Source organism: Octopus sinensis, linkage group LG14, assembly GCF_006345805.1.
Source record: "Octopus sinensis linkage group LG14, ASM634580v1, whole genome shotgun sequence".
Classification (NCBI taxonomy): domain Eukaryota; kingdom Metazoa; phylum Mollusca; class Cephalopoda; order Octopoda; family Octopodidae; genus Octopus; species Octopus sinensis.
In genome coordinates, this window is record NC_043010.1 from 51,150,711 (window position 1) to 51,169,954 (window position 19,244).

A 19,244-nucleotide genomic window follows, 5' to 3' on the forward strand; every position below is an offset into this window, starting at 1 on the left:
AAAGAGGTGCCCCAGCAAGGCCACAATCAAATGACTAAAAGAAGTAAAAGAAAAAAGATAAACATCAAAGACACTTTGCCCCTCAGACAAACTGCAGGAGCTACTCTTTTGAATCCATAGCAATGCCAGAAACCCTTCCATATCATCAGTAGGTTTCTCAGGGTCGCGAGCATTCAGATCAATAACAAAAATCAATAATTAGAAATATTCAAATCTTCAAAAATATCCAGTATTGTATGAATGAATGAATGAGAAAAGAAATAGCAGTTATAACAATCCTATCTACTATAAGCGCAAGGCCTGAAATTTTTGTGGGGAGAGAGAGCTAGTTGATTCCATTAAGCCCAGTACTTGAAGAATTGCAAGTATTTTATCAACCACTGAAAGGATGAAAGGCAAAGTTGATCACAGCAGAATTTAAGCTCAGAAGATATAGAAAGAAGAAGAAGAAGAAGAAGAAGAAGAAGAAGAAGAAGAAGAAGAAGAAGAAGAAGAAGAAGAAGAAGAAGGTGGTGGTGGTGGTGGTGTTGGTGGTGGTGTTGGTGGTGGTGATGATGATGATGATGATGATGATGATGATGATGATGATGACAACGACGACGACGATGACGACAACGACAACAACAACAATGATAATAATCCTTCCTAGTAAGAGTACAAGGCTTGAAATTTCGAGGGAGAAGGCAAGTCAATTACATCAACCCTAGTTTTCAGTTGGTACTTGTTTTATCAGCCCCAAAAGGGTGAAAGGCAAAGTTGACCTCAGCAGAATTTGAACTCAGAACATGAAGATGACGAAATAACACCAAGCATTTTGCCTGGTATGCTAATGATTTTTGTCACCTCACCCCCATGGCAGAATTGTTAGCATGCCAGGTAAAATGCTTAGCAGTATTTTCTCCATCTTTACATTCTGAGCTCAAGGTCAACTTTACCTGTCACGTATTTGGGGTTGATAAAATTTTTACATCTATTACATTTTACAATTTTTACATCTAAGTTGCAGGCATGGCTGTGTGGTAAAAAGGTTGCTTTCTAACCACAGAATTTCAGGTTCAATCCCACTACATGATACCTTGGGAAAGTATCTTCTGCTATAGCCCCAGGCAAACCAAAAGCTTTGTGGAGTGGATGTGGTAGATGGAAACTGAAAGAAGCTTGTTGGGTATATATGTATGCAAGTTAGAGCTTGCATTAATAGTACCATTTGTATGGATAGTAAAGACCAAAGGATTGTTACTCCTTCAGTTTCATACCAGTTTTCTCTATGTTCTGCATTATACCATCTGCATATTATCCAGTGGATGTATTGCCCCACCTTGTCATATCTGATTTTATATTCAGTTGGTGTTAGTGCAGAGTATCCTGATATTATATGGGCAATAGTTTCAAGCTGTACACCACATATCCTTTATTTGAGGTCTGCACCATTTCTGAAAATATTTACATGATAATTCCTAATAGAGAGGCTTTCTGGTCCTTCAGTTTCAGCTTTTAATCCCGAACTTCACAGCCACTGATGGATTTGGCCTTGGTCTACATTAGTATCTTGGGTACAAAGTGGGAATTTGCTGTCATGAGGTTTTTGTTGTCAGCTTTCTCTAAACGTTTTTAGACCTTCTGACTTTGTTTTGCTTCTATCGATGTTTGCTCCTTTAGTTGGAATTAGGTCAGCTTCTAATAATAATAGCTTATTTCACCCTTATTGTAGCCACTATTTGTTCCATGTACTTCTCAAGATTTTTACTCACTGTTCCTAGGGCTCCGGCAATTATTGGCACTACTACTACCTTTTTCATTGACAAGGTTGTTTATGGGAGACCAGCAGTCACCCATGCATACCGGCCTCCCCTCTCCACGCCACCGATGTTATCCAAGAGAAAGGCAAAGGCCGATACAACTTGGCACCTGTGACGTTGCAATTCATTACTGGAGCAATGTGAAATAAAGTGTCTTGCTCAAGAACACAACATGCAGCCCGATCCGGGATTCGAACTCACAACCTCACGATTGTAAGCTCGATGCTCTAACCACTGAGCCATGCGCCTTCACACAATTGTGGGCAATAAAGAGAGTAACTGTCGTCCCAGCAGTTTTTGGGACACTGGGAACATTAACAACCAGATTTGAGAAATTTGTTGGAGAAAATGGGATGGACAGAAGGGTAGAACATGCTCAGAGGAACAACTTTATTGGGGACAGTGAGGATTTTGAGGATAGTAGTATTTGGATGTAATCATGAAAAGAGACCCTATAAGATCCTTGACAACAGGTTGTTGTCTGCTCCTAAAGAATCAGCCAGAGCAAATGAAACCAAGAGCTCTGAGAAGTGAAATAGAAATAATAATAATAATAATGATAATAATTATAATAATGATAATAATAATAATCCTTCATTCTTTTATTAGCCACAAGGTCTTACATAAAACAACTTTAAATGACATGACACAACAAGAGCAACAACAACAACAACAATAATAATAATAATAATAATTATTATTATTATTATTGAGTGAGAGAGCAGTTCATGCCATCAAAGTGACACTGGGGTAAAATATACGAAGCCCAATATACCCATCATGACTACCCGTCTGATAAGAGCACACCAGGCACATGCATCACAACCATATGTGCGCGATATGGTGATCTCTATTATTATTATTATTATTATTATTATTATTATTATTATTATTATTATATTATCATTCATTATTATTGTTATTATTATTATTGTTATTATTATTATCATCATTATTATTATTCATTCTTTCATTAGCTACAAAGGCTTACATAAACAACATTAAATGACATGACACAACAACAACATCAACAACAACAACAAAAACAACAACAACAACAACAACAACACCAATAATAATAATTGAACTCACATTATATTCTTGAAATTGTTTCTTCAAAACATTGAGTATTCATAGCTAAGTTATTGTTGTTGTATAGGCAGCTCAGCCCTGATCCAGCAGATCTGGTCCAGCCATGGCCACCTTGTCTACTTTTCAAAGACAATGAATTTCTAGGGATACATTACATGATGCATACTTTGCTTCCTTTTTCTTTGTTTTTTTTCTTTTCTTTTTCTATTTTGAGACTGCAGGTTATAATTTGCTGGAGATTTGGTTGCTATTTCTAGCTGGTAGTACAACCACTTAAATGGATCCTCACCAAAGGCTTTCATCTGTTTTCACCAGCATGGACATTTCTGTCTGTGAACTGTTTGACTGTTTCCCAGTAAACTAGATCCACAAAAACAACACATGCAAAGAGGAGGGAGGAAGAAAGAGAGAGAGGAGGAGGAGGAGGAGGAGGGGGAGAGAAAGAGTGAGGAAGAGAAAGAGTGAGGAAGAGAGAGAGAGGAGGAGGGAGAGGGAGAGAAAGAGTGAGGGGGAGAGAGTAGTACGTAGAATTGTAATCACAGCAACTCTACATTCACACATGTCTGATATACTTTATTCCACCATCACCATCACCATCACCATCATCATCATCAACAATACTACTGCCACCATCTTCCCCGCCGTCATCACCTTAAACACTACCACCCCCGCCATCGATATCATCATCTCTGTCATTTTCACTACTTTCTTCACCCCACAAACACCCACACCGTCATCATCATCACCATCGTCATCACCGCCATCATCGGGCCCCACCTTTAACCCTTACATTAGAAATACTAGTAATAATAATAACCAGAAGAACAACAGCAAAGCAGTAATAGTAATTATTATTATTTCATATATGCACAACAGATTAGACTGATAGAAAAAAATACTATTATTGTTGTTGTTGTTGTTGTTGTTGTTGGTAGTGGTGGTGGTGGTGGTGTTTGTAATTGATAGTGAAGTGGCTAACAAAATCAATTTACATACAAAGAAATGAAGTGAATTGATTTATAATTGCAATAACTAACTACTTAAGGGTGACTGACAGAAGTGCAAAGGAGATAGTATTAGTAGTAGAACGAAGAGGAGGTGGAGGAGGAGAAAGAGGAGGACGGGAGGGGAGGAGATAGCAAAATCAATGAAAGTCAAATGAATAAATCAAGATCAGCTTTGAGCATTTGTTTTTGTATTTTTTTTTTATACATATTGTGATGGTGATTAAGGCATTTTGACTTTGATAGAGGAAGAAGGGAAGGAGGCAGGGCAGTATCTGAGTCCCTTTTCTAAGGGGGTCTTAAAACCATGCGCTCAGCTCTTTTAGACTAGTCTTTTACAATATAATGATTGTAGTCATCACGGCTGTTCCAAACACACAAGAAGCAGATATTTTTGGTATATCCCAGCTACAGTCCTAGGAGGAGGGAAATAGTTAAGTTGAGTTAAGTTTTTGGCTCAAAAAGCAAGGCCATGTAGGGGGACATGGAGTTATGTACAGGGAGGGTGTTCACGCAAAGAGTTCAGGCCATTTATGGTCAAGAGAGACTTTGAACCGAGCGGTCATCGGCATCTTCACTATCTCGTCCGGCAGCTTATTCCACGGATCCGCAACCTGGACGGAGAAAGCCCCTCTCCTTCGATTGAGATGAAATCGTCGCAGATAGAGCTTTTTGGAGTGATGCCACAGCCGACACTCTGGAGCAAGAGTGAAGTTACACTTTCCGCTTATGATGTTGTGAGTGAGAATGAGATCATCACGGCGGCGGCGTTTTCTAGAGAATAAAGGTCGAGCGTCTTCAGCCTTTCTTCATAAGACAAATGCTTGAGACCAAGAACCATGTGGGTAGCCAGCTTCTGGACTCTTTCGAGATGATGTATGTCTTTGAGGAGAAATCACCATAAATATTCCATTTATGAATTGAGTAATTAACTCCTTTCAGAACAAGATCCATCAATTCATAAGTTTCTTCAATACCGACAATATGACCCACAGGTATGGAAGGTTTTTCATTACCATTATGTAACAATACAGCTTTGAGGCTAACCTTACTTGAGTCCATAAACAATTTCCATTCATAAGCCACATCCACGTGTCCTAGTTTTTGTATGAGTGCATTAAAGTCAATAGAGAAACAAGCATTATTTTCTTGCTTGAAAAAAAACCAGATAAGCCTCTATGGTGAGAATGGAAAATAGAATTTTTGTCCCTTACTGTAGGAGATTCCATTGCTGTAGTCTGGATCCCAAAACTTCTGCCTTCTCTTTTGACAATGATAGGTCTTTCACTAAATCGTTCAAATTTTCTTGATTAAACAAGCATGACTCATTTTTTTTAGAATCAACTTTGTACTCTTCATTAAGAGGAGAATCAGGGGCTTCATTGTGACACACATCAAGGTCTTCAAGTGAATTATGTGAGAGGGGAACTGGGACAGGGTTTTCAAAGTCATGTGGGATCGGTTTTAGAGCTGACTTACAATCTGCATACACAATTTTTGCTTTAGTCTTCTTTGAGAAACCACTAATATTAGTCATGCAAAAGTAACAATCAGACATGATTGATTGGCTTATGCCATACCAATGGTAAAGCAAAAGGCATTCCCTTCCGTTTTCCATCCAACCACCATGTAAGCCCTGCATAACATGGTGCAACATATATGAGGTGCCCACCCCTTGTCTTGGTCCCTAACTTTACACCTGGAATAATATTTACAGGTAGTTTTTAATATAGTGGCAATGTTCTTCCACTGGTCATCATCATCATCATCATCCAGTGTTTTAAATCGGGGTTTTGTTCCTATTAATGGGAGTGACCGGATCTACCTCATGTGCCATAGCAACTGAGGTAGGCAGGTGCAGCCCACCTCAACTTTTGGGCTGGGTGGTGCCCATTCTTCTTTGCTGTCATGAGGCCTTTTTGAAGCTGGATTTTCTATTGGGAGCATGCCCTTTCTTACCCCCAATCTCAGATTCTAGACATGAGTGGTCCTGAGACCAAGGCCTCTACTACGATTTTTAAGAAATGTGGTGGAAAACAAGTTCAGGTAGAAAAGGATGCTACTCCCTGAGACCCCATTCAGAGACCCCCCCCCCACTACCTGGTCATGTGGAGCAAATTTTCTGCAGACATAACAAAAGTTGTCTGGGTGATTCACACAGCTTCTCCTGTTCATGATCTAACACAATGAACACAGTTAAAACAGTAATGACACAGAGCGAGAGATATATGTAGAGCAAGAGATACAAATAGGTGCAGGAGCGGCTGTGTGGTAAGTAGCTTGCTTACCAGCCACATGGTTCCAGGTTCATTCCCACAGTGTGGAACCTTGGGCAAGTCTCTTCTACTACAGCCTCAGGCCAAACAAAGCCTTGTGAGTGGATTTGGTAGATGGAAACTGAAAGAAGCTCATCGTATATATGCACATATATGTGTGTGTGAGTGTTTGTGTGTTTGTGTATGTCACCCCAACATCGCTTGACAACCAATGCTGGTGTGTTTGCGTCCCTGTAACTTAGCAGTTCAGCAAAGGAGAACAATAGAATAAGTACTAAGTTTACAAAGAATAAGTCCTGGGGTTAATTTGTTCAACTAAAGATGGTGCTCCAGCATGGCTGCAGTCAAATGACTGAGACAAGTAAAAGAGTAGAAGAGTGAGAGTATACCACACGTGACAGCAGCACAAATGCCACTGAGAGTTACCAAGAACAAACTGACATATGAGGCATTGCACACAATACATTAGTGCTATCTATTGCTAAACTAAATTATGAACTTTCTCATCATTTGTTTTATTGCTGTTATTTCTTTAATTTTGAATTAAGACTGCTTTCATTTTAGTTTAAGTTTATGGAACACAGAAACAACATTGAATTGAATTAAATATAACTGGATATGAGCTTACGGAACACAAAAATAATATTTATATATCACCTGATGAATTATACGATCTCACAATATAGGGAAATGGTTACATAACCAAATACCTGAAAACCTGCATGGAAACAATTGTAGTGATTACATATAAATGTCCTGTAATCCTTGTTGACTCCAACTTATTCAATTATATATATCTATGCATGTATGTATATATGTATGTATATATACATCTCTCTCTTTCTCTCCTTCTCTCTCTCTCTCTCTCTTGAAACGTAAAAGACTTTTTCTATTCCTGAGCGCTATACTAATACATTTGTTTGTTTGTACTCCACTTGCCTTCATCTTTTGTTTGTTTTCGTAAACTTTCCCTTTATATATATATATACATATATATATATACGTACATACACACACGTGCACGCACATATGCACACACATATAAATATAGAGATACACAGAGAAAGAGGCACAAAAGGAAGGGGGAGGGTATGCATATGGTGTAGTGTCTTGTAAAAGGACAACAGCAGAGTTTTTCCAGTCTATATAATTTCTAATGGCATGCAGGCACTAATGATATAAGTTCTGTTAAGACTGGTGGCAAAACGTCATGGAAATAGGAACAATACAGTATTAGTTTAATCAATAACATATTAGATGTAAAGAAATCTTTATAATAATTATAGATATTTATTTCTTGGTATTGATCTTAGAATGTTAGTTAGGTCACACTTAATTGCCAGAAATACTTACAAACTCAGAGCTAACCACATATAGCTTCATCATCATCATCCAGTGCTTTAAATTAACAGGGGTGATCAGATCTACATCAATGCCATAGCAACCACCCTCACACCATCTTGCCCAGTTTTGGGCATCCTCCTTTCTCAAATCAACCTGCCCAATCTCCCCCTTCACATTTTCCTCAGTCAACCTTGCTTTCACACTCCATTTACCTCAAATGCAATCACCCTCCCCAGAACATGCTCTTCATCCTTCATTAACACATGCCCATACTACCTCATTCCATTTGCCCTCACCAAGCATTCCAGTTTAAGTTTACAAAGACTTGTTGATGATAGGTGAATTGCCAATCAGTACTTAAATCTACCCACGACAAACAAGGGCAACAATTCCTAATTTTAAAATATTTGGAAATGATTTTTATGAGCTCAGTCCCACTTTGGGCAAGCTTCTTCTACTATAGCCTCAGGCTGACCAAAGCCTTGGGAGTGGATTTGGTAGAAGGAAACCGAAAGAAGCCTATCCTATATATATATATATATATATATATATACATATATATTAGACTATAATATGTGTGTGTGTGTGTCTTTGTGTCTGTGTTTGTTCCCCACCACTGCTTAACAACTGGTGTTGGCAAGTTTATGTCCCTGTAACTTAGCAGTTTGTCAAAACACACCAATAGAATGAGTACCAGGCTTAAAAACAAAAAAAAAGTCCTGGGAAGCACTTATTTATAAAATCCTAGTAATCTTGGGTTGAACATTTACAGTACAGGAAGGATTATACCATATGATATTTCATTTACTATTCTTACATTTGTCGGGGAGGGGTTAGAATTAATGATGTTCTGTGTATGTTGTATTCAGTCACTGAATCCACATTTGAATAACTGATAATATGAAACTCAGAGTAATGATTCCAGAAGCTTCAGCTTCCCAAAAATATAAACAGATTCTACTTTATACTTTAAGGATTTTTTCTTCAGCAGTACATACAAATGTTCACCAATCCACATGCACACATACACATATACATACACACACAAAGACGCAGAGACGTACACATATACATGTGTGTGTATAGTGTGTGTATGTGTGTGTGTGATATTAAATCTTCAATATTTCAGAAAGATTTAGAACATGACAATTTCATAAAAATTAATATTCTTACAGTATTTCCATGATGCAATACAATCTAAGATCTGAGAAACAAAATTGCATAGTAATAGTCTTACAGTAATAGTCTTATGATGCAGTTCTTGTACTATTTTTGGGAGCTGTTAAGACAACTATGATTGCATATGTGTGTTGAAAATTTTCTTTTATTTGTAATTATTTGAAATTTTCCTGTAAAGAAAGAGTTGGTTTCTAACGAAGATACAAACATCTATCATTGGAATGTAGATAACAAAAACAAAATCACATTTTCAATTAGAAGAAAGTCTCTCATTGTTTTCTTTTTCTTTTCTGCTTACAGATTGTATTTGTAATATGAGTGTTAACTGGTTGATTTCTCTTTCTGAAAAAAAAAACCCAGCTTTTCTTTCTCTCCTTAATTTGGAATAAATTTGAAAGTTTGTAGAAAGGTTTTAAATTAGAAAGTGTGCTAGGAAGGTTGTATGTATGTATGTATTTATGTATCTATGTATATATGTATGTATGCATGTATGTATGTACATATGAATGAATGAAAGTGTATGTGTGTGTATGTATGCATGTATGTATGTATATATGAATGAATGTGCGTGTGTGTGTGTATGTGTGTGTGTCTGTGTGTGTGTGTGTGTGTGTGTGCTTGGTTGCTCTTTGCATGCTGGGCTGGGCTTCTACAAGCATAGCAATAGTCTTGCTATCAATTACAGGTAATGTTGTCTTCTTAATGTCAACCACGAAAGCTCGTCTGAGCTCCTTGACTTGTCCTGACATGTTGCATGACCCTTGTATGCAAAAGGGGCCAGTAACTATGTCCGTGCAGTTTCTTATTTAAATAAATTAAGGTAAATACTTCATTGCTTAGAAACAGGTGGAAGTTGGTGACAGGGAGAGCATCCAGCCGTAGGAAATCTGCATCAATGAATTCTGCCTGACCTATGCTAACATAGGTAAGTGGATTTAAAATGACAAAGAGGAAGATGATGATGATAATGAAAATGATGATGATGATGATGATGATAGTGACGACAACGGCGATGACTACAACAGCGATAACGATGATGATGATGACGATGATGACGATGACGATGATGATGACGATGATGATGATGATGGTGATGATGACAATCGTGATGATTATGATGATGACAATGACAATGGTAAGAATGGTTATAGTGATGATGATGATGATGATGATGACAACGACAACGACTATGACAGCGATGACAATGATGATGATGATGATGATGATGATGATGATGATGATAACAATGGTAAGAATGGTTATGGTGATGATGATGATGATGACGATGATGATGCCGACAATGACAATGATGACAACAACAATAATGACAGCACCAATAATGATGGACATAAGCAAAAGGCTGTATAAGGAAGGGAAGAGATCATAGTTGATTTACTCTTTTTTTACTCGTTTACTTGTTTCAGTTATTTGACTGTGGCCATGCTGGAGCACCACATTTAGCCGAGCAAATCAACCCCAGGACTTATTCTTTGTAAGCCTAGTACTTATTCTATCAGTCTCTTTTGCCAAACCACTAAGTTACAGCGACGTAAACACACCAGCATCGGTTGTCAAGCAATGTCGGGGGGACAAACACAGATACACAAACATATACACACACATATATATACGACGGGCTTCTTTCAGTTTCCGTTTACCAAATCCACTCACAAGGCTTTGGTCAACCCGAGGCTATAGTAGAAGACATTTAGCCGAGGTGCCATTCCCAATATTTTATTGTTGCTCTATTTCATTGAATTTGAGAAAATTTGTCCTCTGTGGTGGCACTGTGTGATTTGAACTCAGAACATAAGCAGTTGCTACTGAATATCACAGGACAATTTTTTTTCCAACAACCACACCACTGCCATTTATTTTATATTAAGTGATGTAATTCAGTAGATTCAGTGATGATGGTTCAACTGCAAAACCGCTGTCTGGTGGTGGTGGTGAGGGGGGATGGTGGTGGTGGTGGTGGTGGTGGGTGGTGGTTGTGGCACTGGTGGTGGCACTAGTGGTGGCACTGGTGGTGGCAGTGGTAGAGGTGATGATGCGGATGGCAACGTTGATGGTGGTTGTATGATAGTTGTGGTAGTGGTGGCTGTAGTATGATGGTGATGGTGGTGACTGGTGGTGGTGATGATGATGGTGGTTGTGTGATGGCTGTGACAGTGGAGGCAGTGGTGGTGGTGGTGGTGTGATGGTTGTGGCAGTGGAGGTAGCGGTATCAATGGTGGTGGTGATGGTGATGATTTAGATGGTAGTAGAGGCAGTGATGGTGGTAGTGGTGGTTGCACCGGTGGCAACAGTAACAGCAGCAGTAATTATGGTAGCAACGATGGAACAACATTTCACGTAGTGTTAATTGCACATTAATAGTGAGCATGTGTGTGTGTGTGTGTGTGTGTGTGAACATGTGCAATATATTTGAAATACCAATAAATGATGCAATCTATTACTTTAATTACAGTTTTAAGTGGTTCTATTGTCTAACTACAATCAGTCTCAAATCCAAAGTGGACATTTGTATGCTGTCTAAGACACAGTAAATACCACTTAACGATATGCAGTGATTCCCACTGAAGTGTATACATACACACCATAATGTGTATATATGTACATATATATAAGTATGTAAGTGTATATATATATATATATATATATATATATATATATATATATGTGTGTGTATATGTATATACTTATATATAAACAAATGTGTGGAGGCGCAATGGCCCAGTGGTTAGGGCAGCGGATTCGCGGTCGTAGGATTGCGGTTTCGATCCCCAGACCGGGCGTTGTGAGTGTTTATTGAGCGAAAACACTTATAGCTCCACGAGGCTCCGGCAGGGGGTGGTGGTGGTGGTCCCTGCTGTACTCTTTCGCCACAACTTTCTCTCACTCTTTCTTCTGTTGGCCTGCTCACTTAGCCAGCGGGGTGGCGTCATTTGAAGGCTAAAACAATGCGAAGCGCATTGTGACCAGCGATGTGTAGCAACATCTGATAGCCTGATCGGTCACGGTGATATAAACAAATGTATATAGCTAAGTACATATACATACATATATATATGTATGTGTACACACACACACACACACACACACACATACACATGTATTGGTGTACTCAACTAGCCAGCAGGGTGGCTTCATTCAAAAGTTAAAATGATGTAAAGCACATTGTGACCAGTGATGTATAACAGTATTTGTTATACATCATATATGTATGTATAACAGTATTTGTTATACATACATATATTTGTATAACCAGCCAGCCCAAAGGAGAATTGTTCGAAGAAATGCCAGTATTTTTTTGCTGCCGGAAAAAAACTGCGCTTGCACGGTTGATTTGAAAAATGATAATGTATAAGCAAGAGGTACATGCTGGATTTGCCTTGTACTTATATGTTTAATCTAGGCATACCTGTTGATGAAGACTTCGCCTAGCAAATTATTTTATTTGCTAAAAAATGTCAGAAACCATGGTTCAGGAAATAGACAGTAAATGTTTTTATTGTTCATTCCCTTCAAGTTTTTATCCCTAATAGTGGTTTGGACTTTAGCTGTTCCTTCTAGCGTGAATGGAATCCTATGAAGGATACCTCTTATGTGTTTAATTGTACACTGTATTTATATGAATAATATATAGTCTATTGACTAATTTTTCTACACACTATGCCACAGGTAGTAAAAATTTTATATATATATATATATATATATATATAATATATATATATGTATTATGTGAAATAGAAAGATGAATAATCTTGTAGTAGATTAATCAAAAGTTTAACCGATACCTTAGTAGCAAAAATCACAGCAGTAAACAGCACGGTTGGAGGTACAACCATATGGTGTTGCAACCGTGCGTTGGTGCGGATAATTGAAATTAAAACATTATTGGTGAATTGAAAATGAAATAAAACGATTTCTGTTCAATCTGCGTTCAGCTCCATTTCTTCAATTCACCATATATATATATGTATATATATATATGTGTAAGTATATATATATATATATAATATATATAATATATATATATGTATATATATATGTATGTATATATATATATATAATATATATATATATATATATATAATATATATATACATACATATATATATATATATATGAGGTAGACCCAGGAAAACCTGGGACGAGGTGGTGAAGCATGACCTTCGAACATTAGGCCTCACCGAGGCAATGACAAGTGACCGAGACCTTTGGAAATATGCTGTGCATGAGAAGACCTGGCAGGACAAGTGAGACCATAACCCGTGGCCTTTACCAGGGATGTAGCCAGCCCACTTATGCATACCTTTCCTTCTTTGGACACAAAGCTCTGCTTGTGAAGACCTGTTGAGGCAAGTGAAATCAAAATCGAAATTGAATTTGAATTCGAAATAGAACCAAATTTGACGACTGGCACCCATGCCAACCTCCCTTCATTGGACACTAAACTCTGTTTGCGAAGACCTGTTGGGGTAAGTGAAATCGAAATTGAACTAAATTCGATGACTGGCACCTGTGCCAGTGGCGCGCTAACAGCTCCATCCAAGCGGGATCACTGCCAGAGCAGCTGTCTGGCTTCTGTGCCGGTGGCACGTAAAAGCACCATTTGAGCGTGATCATTACTATCGTCGCCTTACAGGCCCTTGTGAACAAAACATTCGAGCGAGGTCATTGCCAGTGCTGCTGGACGGGCTCCTGTGCAAGTGGCACATAAAATTATGCCATTTCGAGGGTGGCTGTTGTCAGTACCGCCAGACTGGCCCTCGTGCCGGTGGCACGTAAAAGCACCTACTACACTCTTGGAGTGGTTGGCGTTAGGAAGGGCATCCAGCTGTAGAAACTCTGCCAGATCAAATTGGAGCCTGGCACAGCCATCTGGTTCGCCAGACCTGGTGGGGTTACATGAAAGATATCATGTAGTGCCCTAAAGTAAAGAACATGAATTACCTTACACAAAGAATAACTGCCACCATTGTGACTATTGATGAAAGTATATTAAGAGGGAGATGAACAGAAATTGAGTATCATTTAGACATCCTTCATGCAATGAATGAGACCCCTATAGAAATTTATTAACTATTTGTATATAAACATCCCTATTTACTTCATATTATGTAAACATTTCAGCAGTATCCAGTTTCTCTTGTAATTTTAATCAATTTGTGGACACCTTGTACGCATACACACATATACACACATACATTAATATAAACATCAATGAGTCACTGTGGATTCATTGTTCCCTAGATTGAGATATTGGTGCCATTTGTGTTTCCATATAACCAAGCTACCTTCCAAAACAAAAAAAAAAGAAAATGGAAATCAACAAAGAAAATGTCTTCTCAATTGAAAAACATTTCAACTTGCTGCCCTTAATATTGCTTTATATGCTAATCAATAGTCTATAATACAAATTGGTATGTGAAGCTGAAATGACATTACAAAGCACTCTAGATTTCTCATAAAATCAATATATATGTTGTCATTAGTTCATATACCTAAAAAATAAGCACACTCTAAAACATTAGAGCAGTAATTATGGAAGGTTGATTGTTATGGCTGGTCAGAGAGTGACCATTGGCTTCCCACCTATAAAGTGCTTAGCCGTATAGGCAACTCACCAAATGCAAGTGGCCGGAGGCACATAACTTCTCTACAACTGAATGGAGGAAAACGTCATGATCAGTTATCTTTGTAAACAAAAAATATATACATTATAGGCGTAGGAGTGGCTGTGTGGTAAGTAGCTTGCTTACGAACCACATGGTTTCAAGTTCAGTCCCACTGCATGGAACCTTGCTTCCCAACCATATGGTTCCGGGTTCAATCCCACGCGGTGGGACTTTGGACAAATATCTTCTACTATAGCTTCAGGCTGACCAAAGCCTTGTGAGTGGATTTGGTAAATGGAAACTGAAAGAAGCCCGTCGTATATATATATGTGTGTGTGTGTGTGTGTGTGTGTTTTGTGTGTCTGTGTTTGTGCCCCCCCCCAACATCGCTTGACAACCGATGCTGGTGTGTTTACATCCCTGTAACTTAGCAGTTCTGCCAAAGAAACCAATAGAATAAGTACTAGACTTGCAAAGAATAAGTTCTGGGGTCAATTTGTTCGACTAAAGGCGGTGCTCCAGCATCACCACAGTCAAATGACTGAAACAAGTAAAAGAGTAAAAGAGTGACATCAAGAATGACTCTACAGATAGTGTTTCAGGTGGGACAGAGTTATCCCCCCTTATATCAGTTACAACCATGATGATTTTTTAAAGTTGCTCTCATGGGTTCTATTCAACAAATGGGGAGTTCCAAGCTTGCAACAGGAAATGTCTCTGATGGGGACATTGACTAAACACCTCTTTTTTGGAGCTTAAAAAGCCTCCCCCACTTCCCCCGTCATGCAGGTTTTTCAGGATCCTTGCTCACTCTGCAAAGCAAAACTTACATCATTTGCTCCCATTGATATATGACCCTAGTTGTTTGAGAAGCTTCCTTTAATTATGTATGGCATGCCCTCCTCTTTTAAATGCTATATTTGGCTGGTCAGGAATGTGATGTTGCACATCTCTGGTATCCTAAAAGAGGACCAGAGGTTGCTCAGATATTGCTTAAAATGACTGCCAGTTGAACCAACATATTTCTGTGTCAGTGCACTGGATGTGCTACAGATGATGTTTCTTTCGTTAACTCTGGACGTGACGTTATTGTTGTCACAGGTATTTTATGCACATCTCTGACTTAATTTCCCAATGTATTTTTTTTTTACCTTTTGTAAGACTGAACTCTTTTCCTTGTAAACATCTGGAGAAAGTTTCATCACTTCTGTATAAAATACTGGCTGGTGTAATTAGTATTTTACATTTTTCTGTGATACATATATTGCATCTATTGTCCTTGCCATTATATGACTCAACTACTTGACAATGCCTTATTTTATAGTAGCATTAACTCTAATGTGTTTAAATTTCCCAATATACTGGGACAATAGTGTAGATGATTTTATTTGTGGAATAAATATGCTGTATGTATTGGGTTTTGAATATATCTTTTGTAATCCTATATACGCAATTTCAATACCATCTATTGTTTTTACATCAGCTCTATGCAACAATGCTGTTGATAGGCATTTTCCATTGAAAAGACAGTTTAATATATTTCTACAACAACATTCAGGTATTGTGATTGTATGGGGTTTACATGGTTTAGGTTTTATAATCGAAAATTTGGGATTCCATGTTACCTAAACAATTCTACTGATTTTTTTTTGTTTTTTTTTTTTGTTTTTTGTAAAGATCTTGTTAAATATCTTATGATAACTATGTGAAACAGGGAATCTGTATCTATGGCTGACAAAAAATTCCTTCCTATTTTTGTAGATACACTTATATTACACAAAGTTTATTCCAAATTAACATCCTCTTTCTATATTTGATTTTTTTAAAGTTTATCTTTAAAGCCATGTTATAGAGACAGGACGGCTTTATTGAATAATTCCTCTTCTCATGTCAAATTTGATATTCATCTGCTAATGTTAATAGTGAGATGTTTTATAATTGTGGATGGGTGGATAGAGCCCTTATTAATATATAACAAGATTATACTTGAGAAGATGCAACATCCTGTGATGATTAAGGAAATATACCCATATTACATAAAGCCAATGTTAAAATGTCTTCCTCTGATATCTATAGTATTTTTAACATAGCACATCCATAGGAGATGTTATCTCAGGACAAATACTGCAGCAGTTGGCCTATCAGCTGTGTATATTCACTAAGTATGATACATAGATGGCCATTATAACTTATTTATTATGAGCTGCCAGTGAGAATTAATTTTAGAAACTACACATTTAACTGTGCTTAAATTACAACAATGGTGTGGTCTGTTTCTTGCTCACTTTGACACCTGCATGGCTCATGAGCACTTTTGGGACAAGAAATTTATCAGTCTCTGAAATAGATGCATGTAATGGAAAATCTCTTGCAAAGGATCAGAACTCTTGAGTGACTTGAATTAACATGATGATGATAATGGTAATGATGATGAAGATGATGATGATAACGGTGGTGGTGGTGTGGTGGTGGTGGCGATGGTGGTGGCAGTCATGGTGGCGGTTGTGGTGGCAGTGGTGGTGATGTGGTGGTGGTGGTGGTGGTGGTAGTGGTGGTGGTTGTGGTTGTGGTGGTGGTGGTGGTGGTTGTGGTGGTGGTAGTGGTGGTGGTGGTTGTGGTGGTGGTTGTGGTGGTGGTGGTGGTGTTTAGTGGTGGCAGCAGCAGTGGTGGTGGATGATAAAGTTGTGCATTTCAACAGAAATATGATAGCAAAGTGGTCAACACATTTGAAATTTAGTATGACATAAAACAAGTTCAACGCATTTGAAATGTTAATAAAGTGAATTTTATTAACTGGTAAATATTCCAGATAATTTTACATAAAACACAGCATTTGTTAGTAATGTTGTCAACGTTGGTTAAATACAGAAAAACTATGTTGAATATTGATTTGATTAAATGCATAATAACCATGTTGGTTAAATATAACACAATCATATCTATTTATTAAATATAACAGAATTACATTGGTTAAATACTATAAAACCATACGTATTATTGGTAAAATATAGTAGAATTATATATAATACTGTTTAAATATACAATAGCTATACTGATGGAATATAACAGAATAATATTCAATATTGTTTAAATATAACAGAGATATATTGGTTAAGTATAGCATTACTACAACCAATATTATTTAAATATAATAAAACTATATTGATGCAATATAACAGAATTATATCTATGCTGTTTAAATATAATACAATCATATTAGGTATATATATAACAGAATCATATCCATTATTAGTGAAATATTGTAGAATCATGTTTAAATATAATAGAATCATATTAATTGAATATAGCACAATAATATCCAATATTATTTAAATGTATTCAAACCATATTGATTAAATATAACAAAATCATATCCAATATTGTTTAGATATATTAGAACCATACTGATTAAATAGAGCAGGATTGTATGCAATATTATTTAAAAATAATAAAACCATATTGGTTAAATTCAGCAGAGTCATAATATCTATTATTGATAATATATGATAGAAACATATCTACTACTATTTAAATATGCAAGAGCCATATTGGTGAAATATAACAGAATGATATTCAATATTGTTTAAATATGATAGAAACATTTTGGTTAAATACAGCAAAATCATATACAATACTATTTAAGTATAGTAAACCTATATTGATTAGATATAATAGAATCATCATTTATTCAAATATATCAGATCCATATCTAGTATCAATTAATTATAACAAAACTATATCCAATATTTATTAAACATCTTAGTATAGAACCATATCCAATGGTGGTTAAATATATCAAAACCATATCAAATATTAGTTACATATTGCAAAGCCACATCGAATATTGATTAACATGTTTGCTGACACATAAGATACACCCTTTTTCTTTATTTAGTTGTATCGAAAGATTGCTCTGTGTCTAATGTGGCCAGATTAACCCTTTCAATACCAACCCAGCTGAAACTGCCTCTGGCTCTGTAGTACAAATGTCATGTTTACATAAGTTTTGAATTAAAATCTTCCACCAAACCTTAGTCACAATTTATGTTCCTAACACTGGCTTAATGATAATGAACTTATTTTATTAAATTCTTTGGTATATTTAAAATAATTGAAAAAAAAAAACACAGAGGATCTCAAAATAAATACGGTAACAAAAGGGTTAAGGATGGGAGACTGAGTCTTGTATGTTAGGGAGCTGTATGAGCATAAATTTGTTAAGCACAATAATTGTTACCAATATTAGAATATTGAAAAAAAGCCAAAATATCTGTCTTTTAGCACAAATTTACAAAATAAAAAAAAATTGATTACAGTATGCTTGCAGTTATGTGGAGAGGTCAAATAATTTCAATATACCTCCTGCCCCAGCATACATAACATGCACTTAATAAATGTCTTACATTATTTAATGACTGTTACCTTTAAGAAACGTTTCTTTAAATTATCTAAATCAAAATTCTCTGTAAAGATGACAGAAATATCAACCTTTTTGTTACTACATTTCTGTCAGCATATGCTGCTTTTGTTTCAATTAATTTTCAAATAATGAGGAATTTAGTAAAATAACTTTCTGACTATTTGGCTGGAGTGTGGAACAAATTGGCATAAAATTTTGATAAAAGATTATAATTTAGATGACTTTAAAACAGTAAGTTTCTGCCATAGAACCTGGGGTGGTCTGAGGTGGGTTGGTATCAAAAGGGTTAAACTTTCATCTTGTTAAATATCTTATGATAACTATGTGAAACAGGGAATTGTATCTATGGGTGACAAAAAATTCCTTGCTATTTTTGTAGATACACTTATATTACACAAGGTTTATTCTAAATTATCATCCTCTTTCTATATTTGATTTTTTAAAAGTTTATCTTTAAAGCCATGTTATAGAGACAGGACGGCTTTATTGAATAATTACTCTTCTCA

The 19,244-nt window shown here is 36.7% G+C and overlaps 1 protein-coding gene across 1 annotated transcript in view; it reads right to left on the reverse strand.

The window, feature by feature from the left end:
- The window catches only part of LOC115219472 (integrator complex subunit 1 homolog), a 19,285-nt gene extending 15,789 nt beyond the window's left edge, over positions 1-3,496 (reverse strand). Inside the window, exon 1 of the mRNA XM_029789641.2 lies at positions 2,892-3,496. The gene's annotated coding sequence lies outside the window, so the exon portion shown is untranslated. The remainder of the gene's footprint in view (positions 1-2,891) is intronic.
- Positions 3,497-19,244: the final 15,748 nt, after the last annotated feature.